The 13,993-nt window shown below is 41.0% G+C and overlaps 1 protein-coding gene across 5 annotated transcripts in view; it reads left to right on the top strand.

Annotated features, from left to right (window-relative positions):
- The window catches only part of tnr (tenascin R (restrictin, janusin)), a 147,459-nt gene that overhangs the window by 32,414 nt on the left and 101,052 nt on the right, over window positions 1-13,993 (top strand). For 4 of the 5 annotated variants that reach the window (XM_035635289.2, XM_035635288.2, XM_035635290.2 and 1 more), the window contains exon 3: window positions 13,682-13,736. The exons of the other annotated variant lie outside the window; for it this stretch is intronic. The gene's annotated coding sequence lies outside the window, so the exon portion shown is untranslated. The remainder of the gene's footprint in view (window positions 1-13,681; window positions 13,737-13,993) is intronic. 5 annotated transcript variants of the gene reach the window in all.

Here is a 13,993-nt window from a genome sequence, read left to right as displayed (position 1 = left end):
CAGGAACTCAAGCAAAAATCTTTCTTTTGCCTTATTTCTCATTGTCTTTGGCAAAAGATTGGAAACGTCATGACACCCTTGACCTCCAGAGGCACTGCGTTGTTACTTTGTCATGACAAATGTAAACTCAAGATGAAATGTACATATTTAGCATCTCAAAGAACTATTGACATCCAACGAGGCTTTGATTAAAGCCTACTGGGAGCACACAACAATCCGGGCATGCCTGAATTCATATTGGCTCTTTTCAAAAGCCTGAATCTACAGCAACACTGGCTCTTAGAGACATTTCAGAGATGTAAGCCCCTGAAACCCCTCGCTGTATGAAGCTGCACTCTCAAGGCCTGAGCAGATGAAACCAAGCCGCCGTCTGCTTTGTTGTTGTGCTGCTTCTCTATTTATCAGTGACTGAAGGTGGGAGGGAGCGAGAAAGGATGGATGGAAAGACAGAGCTGTTGATATGACACAGCTGGGACCTGCATTCAATTTCACGACACCAGAAATATTATGGAGCGTGTCCGAGCCGACAGGGCAGACCAGTAAGTCCCAGGCTTCCGATTATATTGAAGGTTAAGACATAATTGCCCCCGTATCGCTTGTCAATAAAGACGTTGGCCTCTGGGAGATTGGACGAGAGCATAGCTTAACAAAAAATACTCTTCAAGTAAAGTTTACAGCCATGTAATATATTGCAGTAACTCCTGGCAAACATACGATGAAGTCCATGTTTGCAAGCTCTAGTATTTGCTATTCTGAAGAACTGACTTGAGATTCTAATTAAAGAAAACCATCCTATATTGACATCAATTAGCTGCTAAAACTTTGTCTATATTTACTCAGGTCGATACATTTAAGGTTTTTTATGCAAATGAAAATCAAATTTGTAGTATCATTTTTTCTCTTTTTCTTTTTAATACAACCATTTCTCAAAAGATGTCCCTTTAATAGAACACCAGGAAGAAATTTGAAGTTTAAAAATAACATGAAACCACTGGCTGCCTGGAAATAAATCTAAACACATGTTAATAATGTGCAGGAAACTCAGTTTGCAGTTAATGGTCCAAAACTTTCCTCCAGGTTGGTTCCTTAGGTTCCTTAAATGGATTTTTTTGTTGAACTCACTTGCTGATTGTATATTCAGTTATACAAGAGGGATTTCAGCTTGCTGTATTATATGGTAACAGTTAAATAATATATTATATAACTGTAGATTTGGTATGTTCACAGTCTAATCGCAACTTTTTCCCATCGAGTGTAGAGTTTTTTGTTTTGACTTAATCTCCAAGCTGGTTCAGATTCTGGACAAGATTCCAGCTTCTGGAGGGGCAGACACTGTTCTTTAATGCTATTCTTTCTTTTGGTGTATTATTAATTGATTTTAACTGGCTGTGCCGAGAGGTGGAGCAGAGTTTGATCCAAACCCCTCGATATGCTCCTCCTATAATCTGCTTGTCCCTGTAACCTTGACACTTCCTCGCTCGTTAAGAGGTGCTGCATGATCACAGGCTTTGCATGGGAGTCGTAGTGAGCAGATATGACGAAATATTCATGAAGACTGGGCTTCGAAACTGGTCGCACTAATATGCAGAAAAAGCCTTTTAGAATCAGCATCTTAAAATTCAAAACAGGGCGACTTTGCAAATATAATATTGTTTTACATTAGGATTTTACATGCACAGCAAATACAAAATGGAACCTGGAATATTCAACAGAACAGGCATATATTTGCACTGAAAAGAATAAAAAAGGGCATGTTTCTGTTTGTTAATGTCTGTATAAATGTGCTTTGCATGTTGACTCGTTAAAAGTACCTCCTTCAAATCAATGACCCTTGGTGCTCACGAGCCCCTCCATTTGTGGTTGACCGGTCAGGATGTTCAGAGTCAACTAGATGAATCGTGCCGCAGCTCGGCCTGATCGATCATGATCTGGACTGTAGGAGGCAGCAGAGAAAGTGGATATGGCCTGAGGCAAAATGCAAACATCTGTGTCAGTTCAAACCAATTAAGTGCGAGGGCTTGTTACTGCGCCGATCGGTGGACGTTCCCACCCTCCACTCCTCCTTCATTAATGCTCCTCGACATTTTCTCATCTTCATTTTTGCTGCTCTTTCAGCCCTTCTCTCCGCCATCTGCCTTCCTCCTCCCCTCCATGCCTACAACTCTCCCCCGCATCTTTCTGTTTTAATCCTTTCTCCTCCAACCCCCCGCCCCCACACACTTTCCCCATACCTTCTCCACCTATTTGAGTCTTTCATTATCCCTTCCTCACTGCATTCTGCCCTTTTTTGTATCATTTCATAATGCACATAATGGAAATACATAATGTCTTCCTTTCCCTTCTCCACACACACCTCTCCTTCTTTCATTTCTTTTTGATTTCTTATCACCTGCATGCACTTCACTGCCTCCACCACACGCAAGCACACGCACACACACACACACGCACACGCACGCACACACAGACACACACACACACACACACGCACACACACAAACACTAATGCCGAATTAATTCCTTTAACGTTTCTGCTCACCATCGGTGGTCCTTTATCTCTGGGGGTTGTGGAAAGGTGACTGGTTGGCTCCCCATCATTAAAACCTCATCATCTGAGATGACACTATCTGCCGTTATTGACTTTCACTTTTTTTTTTCCCCCTCAAAAAGGATGTGTCCATAAAATGCAATCGGCAGATGACTATTCAACCGAGATTTCATTAAAAGCGAATTTAACACTTTAACAGACACTATGAGTATACAAAACATCAGACCTCCTCTGAGCAATTTCACCGCTTACTCTTAATTTTCCAAAATACGAAAAACAACCAGAGCAGAAAAATAATTTGTTATGGGTTTCCCGGACTGCTTTCAAGAGAGAGAGAGAGAGAGAGAGAGAGAGAGAGAGAGAACGGGAGGAGGGCAAAAGAGAGAAAAAAGAGGGAAATGTCAAAGTGGATCATTTCAGTAGAGGACGGGGATCCGTTCACTCCTGAACAGAAGCGTCCCTAAAGGTCACGTCAATAATTCTCCTGTTTCTCCAGCTGGTCATTAATCACTTGGTCGTGCGTCTGTCATCATAGGGGGCTAATGAGATCTACATAGATCATTTCTTTCTCTGGCTGGAGGACAATCCTCTGTTTTAAAAAAAGCCCTCTCATTGATCTTGTGTTCCTCTCAGAGGATGACCACAGTCTGTGTTGCTCTGTTTTTTTTTTTACGGGGGCAAGATTGGTCCAGATACACGCGGGTGATTTGATGGAGCTGTTGACATAGTGTAGCGTGAATTACAGGAACTTTTGTGACCTTGTACAAAACAAATCAACCGGATAGTGATCCCTTTCAACAGAACAGTTACAGGTTTTAATTCTTGGCCCTTTAGTACAAGATATGAGGCATATGGCTCCAAAATTAAATATCCAGCCTTTGATGAAATTTTTTTGACAAAAATTATATAATCTTTAAAAACTCAAAGCAAGTGGCAACACCTCTCAGGTTGCAAGGGTTTTCGGATGCGAAGCAACATTTTTCAATTTTCTTTCACATTTTTCTTCATCAAAGCTTGACATGAACCTTAACCTGATTAAACTCCCTCGCTCATTAATCATCCTGTCAATCAGTAAAATTGACAGTTCAGATTAATGAAACTGTAGTTGAACAATGTCAAAAGGGCCAGTCATCAAGCGTTTGTAAATATAAAGCGGATATACATCAGGGACTCGTTTCAAACAGCTGACTGGTCAGTGATGACTCAACCGTTACAGATGGGAACACTTAAAAAAAAAGAAAGAAAGAAAGAAAATAAAAGAACTTCTGACAAGTTTCTTGTCTATCAATGAAAGTATGTAGTTCAAGGAAAATATTTAGTCATTGTCACTGTCACTTATGTGTTTGATTTTAATTAATTTGAATCACGTTTTTGTCATAACTTCCAACTTATTGAAGTTTGTCAATTGCAAAAGGATTAATAAAAATTGTTTTGGTCATTTACTGTGTCACCACACTGTAACTTTTATAGCCATCAATGAAAAACATATTTTTTTCTCTCTAGTGACTCTGTATTTACAGATGAGTCCAGATAAAGTCACATATCTATATGTCTATAGAGGACCAGTTAATTTTAAGAGCTTCGCCTTTACCACACAGCCAATAAAACTGTCTGTTGACAGTTAGGGGCTCCTTGGCTGTGATAGGAAATCTCACGGGGGGGGGATCAGTGCTGTCTGTTCGTGGCAGAGAGGTTAAAAAAGGTGAAGTAACAAGCTGAAGAGCACATCTGGACTTCACAGGACATGCAATAAATGAAAGAAATATTTTTGTCTCATTAAACATAGATGAAGTCCTCAGTTGCTACTGTATATCTGGCAGAAATGATAAAACCTGTCCAGCATTCAGGTGATGCACCGTGGTACCCGCCAACTGTGCTGCGCTGCCTCTTGACAGCAATGCTGTGTTTCATCTTTGAGTTGATAAGCGAGCAAGCACCTCTGTGCTCACGCAGGCTCAGTGGGACAGTGTGCGTTGCATGTGCATCTAAGTGTGTGTTTGTGTGTGTGTGTGTGTGTGTGTTTGTGTGTGTGTGTGTGTGTGTGTGCTCATGATAGACATGCATTTAAGCCCCAGGTAGGGGTGCTGGTGGGTTGGAGAGAAGATGCATCATTTATTATGCATTTCAGTTAAATCCAAATACCCAGCCCCATCACTGTGATTAACAAACTGTCACACTGTCAAAACACACATCCACCGGAAACAAGACATTTACTTGATGATTATTTGTGCGTTTTTGTGTGTATTTGTGTGTGTGCGTCCGTGCGTGCGTGCGTGCAATTTTTGTCGTAACAAGTAATGTATTTATCTTGTTTCTGTCTTCCATGTTTTATTTGGCTATTTGTATTCAGTCCGTGTGCCTAACAATAGATAATGCATCACATATTCAGAATGATTCAATTACAGGACTAATGTTCCCTGCACCATTGTAGCCACACAACAAACACCACAATGTAAGTCCGTTGCTGACTTTACGTGATCTTTGCTTTTATATTTGGGAATGAAAGCTCCTAATATGAGTTTTGCGAGATCCTCGCCGGGCAGGAGAAGAATCAAATGGTTTGTGAGTGTGAGTGTGCCATGCAGGCCCATTGCTTCCCTACATAATGCTAAAATGAATAACCAAAAAGTCACTCTCACTTCTTAAAAATAAATTTTATACAAATGTAACACTCAAAATATCAGTTGAGTTTTTGATTTTGCTAGCATTTTACATATATTACTCTTCCGCTGTTCTTTGGTCCATTGTTCATGCAATGCACCATTTCTAAAACAGGGTGTTTCAGTTCTTTTTATATGTTTAGTCTAATCTAAAAATCAGATTAACAGTTAGTCAAAGTATTAACTAACCAACAAAATTAACCAATATCTGTTGGTTGTGGAATGACAAATTACATTGGTTCCATTTTCTTTGAAGGAAATCAATAGAGACAACCTCTGCTCTGGTGTTTTGTGATTGAATTGATGATAACGAATAATTGTACCACTGGACTGTAGCTGCCCTTTGACTCATTTTTGGCTACAAAGACAATGGTGGCTTTGAATGTGCTCAATACAAATTGCCTACTGCCCACCCTTTTCCAAAGAAAACGGCGTTCCTTGAACTCATTTGTGATGGCGACTGTACACAAGGAACTCAAAATTATGTAATAATGAAAATAATAGTTTGAAGGTTGCATTCACTGTCTGAAAGCACAGATAGTGATGGGCAGAGGGAGCTTGGAAAATACAACAGTGCCTTTTAGGACTCCAGAAACAGTAATGGACACTGACGTCTATTTATAGTGGGAACAGCTAAATACGGTGAATATAAAAGCCGAACAAAGAGGGAGAGAACGGAGCCACTGGCAGGGTTTTTATAGTGCTTTCACATAGTGTAGCACAGAAAATCTAAAGCAAAATGACCTTGTAGTGAAAAAGTGTTTGGTTTTTGATTTTATTATGTTTTAATGTTTGTGTTTGAATTTTCTCAGATTCTGTCTTGATTTTAATCATATTTACAGGAAGTGTCCAGGGGGCTAAATGATAACTCTGTGGTCTGAAAGCAGAAAAGCGGCTGTGACACATTGTGTAAGGCTGTTGTTGTGCTTTTCTCTGCAGGGTAGCCCAAATTGTTAGCAGAGCCCTGGGATGTGTAAGATGAATGCCTGAGATGCTGACCAGTAATTCAACAACATTGTATGATATCCAAATTTTGCATTTGTTGTTGGGAGAGAGGGAGAATTATATTCACTTTTTAGTTGTTCAGCATTTGATGTCGGTCAAGTCGGTCTTCTAATCACTATTCTGACCACAATCTCTTATACAGTTGGGAGGAGTGAGGATAACATGCTTTTGGAATTCATCTTCTCCAGCTCTCTGGGCGATGCCATGAAGTCACACCATGATTTATTCCTCTTTCTTAAGACATATCCAAGAATTATGCCCCATTTTAAGAAATCCCTGAAGGCACTAATTCATATCTCTATATGATTGGACCATCAATACTGAGGGTAAGTGAAGGTCGCTCTGACAGCTTTACGGGTTGCCAGGTTTGCCTGCCTTACTGCTGTTGCTTCACAAAGCCCCGTGATGCTGCTTATCCAGCATGGCTGATTGCATTGTGTCCTGACAGACGACCAGTTCAAAAGATATAAAAATACAATCAAAGCTGCATTAGACTGAGAGTGACCACTGGTCGCCTGTTCCCGAGCGGTTGTTGGTAAAACAAATAGCGAACCCTGCCTTTCCTCACGGGTTGCATTTATCAAAAATGCCAAGTAATATAGAATGTATTTGGTCGTCCGGGTTTCTATAACTGTGCTGACCAAGGTGACCCGTTTATCACTGATCATGGATCAATAAACAAGCTCTGTGGACATTCAATAAAAGCAAGCACTGGTCTCACAATGCATCATGCTTTAAGCCGAGAGATGTCTTTACTGTCAAAAATAATAACAATAAAAAAAGATGAAAAGCTTCACAAATGGTCTCAAATGTTGGAAACATCCACTGACTTATTCATGGCTTGAAAAAACAAAAGAGCCTGTGTCTAGTTCATGCTATGTGAAGTATTAGATGAATATTTTATCATTTCCCACACCTGCATTTGATATTAATGGACTTTTGGTGTTAGCCCAGGCTGCAGGCTTGCTAAGATGACATATATGCCTGCCCACCTGTTTTGAATAATTATAACATGCCAGTGGACAAAGGTTAAAGAGGCACATTGTGATTTTGGTTCACTGGCTCCAGTTCTTCTCCATGATTGGTAGGCAAGACATGTCACTGTCCGTGGTGCTGAACTAGTGAGAATCCACTTATACTGAGAGTATAAGTGGATTCTCTCTCACTCTCTTTCTCTGCTCCTCTTTGATTCTCCTCATCCGTCTGTCCCTCTCAGTGTGGTCCTGGAACAGTTAATGTTGCCAACTACTCAGGATGGCTGAAGTGCCGCAGGGAAAATAAAATGTTTGATTGCTATTGTAAGCGATTAAATGGCTTGTTCAACTGCTGCACCACTCCTCACATTTCCCTGTTGTAAGAACAAGAAGTAAATTAGATTGGAGGGGGAGAGAAAGAGAAAATGTGAAAAACCTTATTGACCTTGACCTGCGAAAGAGCGGTTAAAAGATCTGTAAAAAAAAAAAAAAAGCAGTCTGTGATTTAATGCCCTGGATCCTGGAGTGCTGCCATACTTGACCTGTGGTTTTAATTCTCCCTCCCGTTCACTTTAAAACCACAAATGGAAAGCCTCAAGGAGTGTGAGTGTCGTAAGTGTGGTTGTGCATCGCAAAACAATTGAAGCCTGTCCACTGCATAATAGACGGGTGGAAGTGTAAGCACTGTGTGCCATCCATGAAATCAATGGTCCACTGCTTGGTGGCTGGGTGAGTCCCCTCAAAACACACCCAGGCGGGTGCCATAAAGGATGTTTATTAGGCTGACACTGCGGCTCCTTGTCATGCTTTGATAATAGGGGCCAGGCACAGACCAGTGGACACCGTGCTTCAGCTGGTTAGGAGACAGACAAGCCCTTCAGGGGTGCAGATAAGAAAGGAGAGGAAATAAGAGAGGAGCAGACAAGAACGGAGGAGGAGGGAGGACGGCGCATTAGTGCAGCTTGTATGTGTTTTATGAGTGGAAGAAAGTGGGGAGAGACAATATAGGAGCGGGACAGGAGCAAGGAATGAAGAAAGAGATTCAAAGAGGAAGCAGAATGGTTGATGGGATTGTTACAATCAGTGCTTGAGAGTGAGGTATCTGATGTCAAAAGAATAAATAAAAAAAAAATATATTTTCACAAGGTCTACACTTGGCAGTTCAAGACATGGATGAAAGATAAGAGCTGGTTACAGTGCTGGTACCCCATTTATAACAATGTATGTTGCTGTCTTGGCAAATTCAGCTCGGAATTTTCTCAGGCTTACACATTTTTAGGGCTCACGCAGGATGTGCATCACAGACGTCCTCTATCTGGGACATGGACGTAGCACATAATGGACTCAAAGATGTGGCTGTCTGACCACACATTCACACTCGGCCTTTTGACTTGTGAAAAAGTCACGTGAATAAAACTGACTTTGCTACTTTTAACCTTAAATTCCTGTTAATATTTTGTTAACGTTTTGTTTGTTGCAATATCACAAGTGACCACTGGGTGAAATTAGCAGCAAATGCCAGCACAGTTCCAGCTCTCTCACTATATCCACAATCTGGGTTGGCAGATTTGCTGCTCACACAAATGGCATGAAACACATTTACTGTAGACCCAAAGCAATTATTGGAATAAACGACTTTCCCATCAGCAGGCAGCTATTTTAGTAATCAATTAATTAAAGAGTCACTTTTCAGGCAGTTACCAAAAATGTTATATCATTTCCAGCAATGTGATAATTTTTCTGCCTTTCTTTGTCTCAAGTGACAGCAAACTTTGCTTTGTTAGTTGTTTGTTGATGGATTAATCAAGAAAATAGGCAGTACATTTTGTCTGTAAAGAAAATTATTGTTTGTTGCTGCTATTTTTTTTATAGCGACAACAATGAATTCATAATTTCATAACCCTTCCCTTGGCAGTTGTATAGTGGAAGTGATTTTGAGTCAGTCTCTGTGACGTTACCAGCAATAATGGCTGTGACCACTGTGGCAAAATGTCCTCACAGCCAAATTTTGGCTGTTCTTATGTATACAGTATACATTAAAGAAAAATGCAGTGATAAGCTTTGTCAACATATTTAGTGCATTTGATATATTGTAAAAAATCAGTTAAAGACTTCTCTTCTCTTCTCTTCTTCGTCGTTCTCGTGTAATGAGCAGCTCTACATTCACCGCAAGCCCAGAGCAGATGCAAGCTATAAATCAGCTAACCAATGGCACCAAAGTTAGTCCCTGAACAATATTGTAGGAAAACGGCTTCAATGAGCCTCATTGATTTGGCTTCACAAATCGTTATTTCCCTAAGAAAGGCTGACCTTCAAACACAACAAGGTCGTTACTAGTCACTCCACATGCTGGGAATCCTTTTGTAAATTAAAAGAGCCCCAAGCGCAGCTAACCACAATGCAATTTTTAGGGCACTGATTTATTTTGCACATTTTAATGTATATAATGTAGATTACCTTATCATTATTGTCCCGGCAAACTCCATAATCATCGTATCACTAAGGAATCCAGGTCGAAGCAAGAACATAGAGAGACATGATGAGCTGTGACTTATTTCTTGCAAACTATCATAAAATATTGCAGCACGCCTCCATTTTTTTTTTTCCAAGGGTCAGTCCTTTTGAGTCCGCTCTGCAGAGGGAAGTTCCCAGCACCATTATGTCTTCAGGGACATAAGAGGATGGAGCAATAGAAATCTCGACAAAAGAAGCCATTTTAATTAAAGCTGGCAGATTTACTAGTCTAGCTTAGTTTAAAGCATAGGCGGCCCGGGCCGAAAGGGCGCAAAGGGATGGTCGTTAGAAATAACTCATGCCAGGAAGGGGTGGAAAAGAGCCCCCTGAGGGACGGGTGGGGGGGGGGGGGAAAGGTGGGCAGTCGGAGGCTGTTCGGTAATGAGGACAAATAGCTGAGAAGTTTGTCGTCTGACAGAAGGTCTTGAGCTGGCCGGGGAAATATGCATAATGCAATACTTTTAGCTCCTGTGACATTTCGTCTGCACTATGTTATCTTAGTGAGAGATAGTGGGATGGGGGGGGGGGGGGGGAGAAGGGATGACCTAACAAGTAAGAAAGGTGAAAGATAAAAATAAATGGAACTAAAATAATCAGGGATGGCATTGTGTGAGGCTTAAGAGGTGCGTTTGCCTCACTCAAAAAAATCTGTAAATCTGTAAATTTATTAGCATTTAAAATATTTCAAATGGTGAAACAGTTGAAAATGATGTGCAGAAAACACACGGTCGATCTTTCATTGACTTTAAAGGGCTCAAAGTGGCCGCTCTGCAGCATAATCAGCAGCGTATTCTTTTTAAACTTCTGACTGCATCAGAAGATAAGCTGTGACACCTCCCTCTCACACAGTCTGTGTCGGGCCTATTCATGACAAAAAAGTAATATGATACTCATTACTTGCCATTGAATTAAAAGCTGTGTCATTTGCAGTCTGTTCCCTCTCAGATTTGGCAATTACATCCCTGTGCCAGTGCACTTCTGCGTGAATGATGATGAGGGTAACAACAGTAATGAATCCATTCGCCAGAGAAACTAAACTTTTGTAATATTTAGTTGAGTGTGAGCATGTTGCTGGGTCTCGAATCAGATGCTTGAGTCATTGCTCTCACATTTTGTACACAGTGTAGTCTCAATTCAATCACGGTCATTGGCTGCTTTGCTCAATTGCCTTCAACAAATGAACATTTCGCTTCCTTGTCTGTGCCCACTGTTTTACGTGCCGTGGAAATTACGATGCCATCTGCACCGACAACGTGTCCGCCTTCCTCGGTTGCATTTTTCACAAGTTTGAAAAATACATGGGTGGTGCCTCTAATTCAGCCATGTAGCCAAAATGGCGACCATTGAGTGTGAGAATTTTTGACTGTTTTCAGTGTTCCATCTGTGCACTTGTAGTGTTATGACTTATAGTTGCCATACTTGTCATTGTGAACGCCCTTATGCACAGACGCATTTTGCTATATATATATTATTATATATTCAATCTCAACTGCAGGGACCCTTTTTTGAAAAAATTACTTCTAAGTCACTCTAATTCAACTCTTTTTTCTTTGGTTAAAACTGAGCAGCCTTTCCTTCACGGTTGGTTGTTTGTGTCAATCACCCGACCTATATGGGAATGAATAACTTAATGTGACCACGCACATTGTTTTATGTTGCTTCCCTTTCCCCCTAACAAGCCGTAACATTGTGGATGAGCAGGGCCGGCCTTTAGAGCAGTCCTGGCAGCTATCAAACACACAAAGTACATGTGTAAAATGTGGTGCATGCAGCTGCTGCTGTCTTCTCCCTGTGCCAGGTTTGTAACGGCGTTGAGGAGCCAAAGGAGGCCTGTGCTCTGATTCTGGGAGCGGGCGTGTCACTGCGGTCGTTTTGTTTTAAGGGATTCGGATGGTGTGAGAAATCAACTAACCATCTTTTTCTTTTTTGCTTTTCGTCTCTGTCTCACCTCCCACACTCTTAGGCTTATCTCATCTCCCTTGTTGTGTCTCTCCCTCCCCCAAGCCGGTTGAACGTCCCCAGGAATGAATGACATGATGAATTGAATGCTGTGAAAATATGAATCCCCACGAACCACACACACGCCACCACTTGCTCACCAAAGGCACTGTCTGCTGCGACAGCAGATGTGACTGGATGCATGTCAGCACTGTCAGATATCCCCCCTCTCTCTGTGTAATGGAATTCATAATTTATAATCACCATCTGTAAATTCCCTTATTTAATTATTTTTCTCCCGGAGTCATTTAAAGGCTTTTTTGGATCTTTTATCATCAAACAAAACAAAGAGACGGGATACGCACAGATTTCCTGGTGACCGTGTCATCTTGAATGCAGAAGAACGGTGGATGGCTCCTGATATATTCTTAAATAAATACAAAAAGAACACCTTGATTCTTAAAAGAAAAAAATATATGTAAACATAAAGTCTTTCAGAGGTCCCATTAAAATCCTCACAATTTGGATTCTGTGGTTCCATCCCTCTGCTTGAGTTGGGGCCTGGTTGTTTTCCAAAAGTCTAATTTTCCAAAGGCTCGTTTTCAGCTGATTAAACTTGGCTTTGTCAACACAGACTGTGAGCTGTCACTCAACGGGACATCTCAGTGCAGCAAGGACTCTCAAAACTGTACTTTTTCCCCCAAACAATAAGAGCCTGTGTCCTCGACTCTGGTTTCTTTTCAGCAGTTTCATTTCATTCTTTTTTCTTGGATATTTTCGCCTACCCGTCTTCTGGTGAGAATTTAGCGTTAGGTAAATCAGATGTGCTCGCTCAATATGGAGCTCCTTCTGTGTTGCATTGCTATTCTTTGTTTTCTAATTTGAAGCCAGCCATTTGGCACAGAAGCAAGCTAAAATCTATCCCATCTTGCTGACCTAGAATGTTAAATCACTGTATTTGTTTTTATTAACTTTAATGTGAAATCAAACTTTCCTAAAGCACCACAGAGGATGCGGTCTCTCTCTCTCTCTCTCTCTCTCTCTCTCTTTCTCTCTCTCTCTCTCTCTCTTTCTCTTTGTCCTTGTGAATATTAATTTCAGTTGCAGCTTGTTTATTTGTGTGTTTGCTTCTACTGCTGTGTTTTTACATTTGAAAAAAAAGATAAATGTTTAATTCAGACTCAAGTCTGATGTTGTAAACACACTGAGGCAAAGATAAATTCGTAAACAAGTGCACCATTAAACTTAAGGTTATATTCTGAACACAACCTGGATTTGTCAGGTTTTCTCTGTCAATGTGAGGAGCTTCAATCAGGATACCGAGGGCAGGGCATGTGTGTGTGTGCTTAATGTTCCTGCAAAGACAAACACTTGAACTTAACCCAGGCGCTGATTGTTAAGTACAAGTGCTGGAAAAATATGGTAGCCTCGTAAGGTTATGAGCTCATGAGACGAGTGCCTTATGCAATAGGAAAGGTCAAGTTCTGTGACACTTGACCCTACGCACAAACACACACACACACACACACACACACACTGCCTCTATCAAGCGTGTATATCAAATGGTGGCTCATGTCTCAAGTGTAAAATGAGCTTCGTTCCTAGTGTCCTTCAAAACCATCATGAATGATAATTTTCTCAGGTGCACTGCAAAGTAACAGAACGATATTACTTAAGAGCGATAGAACTGCAGAGCATGATTAGGTTTTTTCGAAAAATTAAGTGGGTATGATTATTTGAATGGAACAGATGTCAGTACGGCAGCTTTATAATAAGTGAGTTGAGTCCCAGGTGCAGAACATTGAAACATACGATCAAGAGAAGCTTAAAATATTATACGTTTTATTGTTGTGCAGTTTTATTTGACAGGGGGGGTAGGACATACTGTAGCATCCTGTGATTAATAGGCAGAGAGCTGTCTCTGTATTTTCAAGACCTAATTAATCACCTTTATTAGAAGTTGATTGTGCTTCGAGTCTCGTGTCCGAGTCCAAACAGACACGTGAGACTTAAAATCTACCGCCTCCTTTCTCTCCTGTTGACAGTTGCAGCCCAGAGGACCAAGGCGAAAACAACCAACTGTCGGCGGGAGCTCTCAAGGTGAGGTGCAACTTCAGATGCATGCCACCTCATACCTTTGTCTTGTATGTCTATCTTTCTGAGGACCAGTTTGAATATTTGACCTCTTGGATTGAGGACATGTTGGCTGCTCCTTACGACTTGGAAGGGCTGATCAGGGATTGAGACTCCAGGATTAGGATTAGCGTAAGAGCTGTGGTTAGGCATTTATTTGTGATGGTTAGGTTGAGATGATGGGGAATGCATTGTCAGTGAGTGTCCTCACAAAGATGCAAGTA

This window comes from Scophthalmus maximus, chromosome 5 (assembly GCF_022379125.1).
Source record: "Scophthalmus maximus strain ysfricsl-2021 chromosome 5, ASM2237912v1, whole genome shotgun sequence".
Taxonomy (NCBI): Eukaryota; Metazoa; Chordata; class Actinopteri; order Pleuronectiformes; family Scophthalmidae; genus Scophthalmus; species Scophthalmus maximus.
Note: the sequence above shows the minus strand (reverse complement) of the source record. Positions and strands in the feature narration are given on the sequence as shown.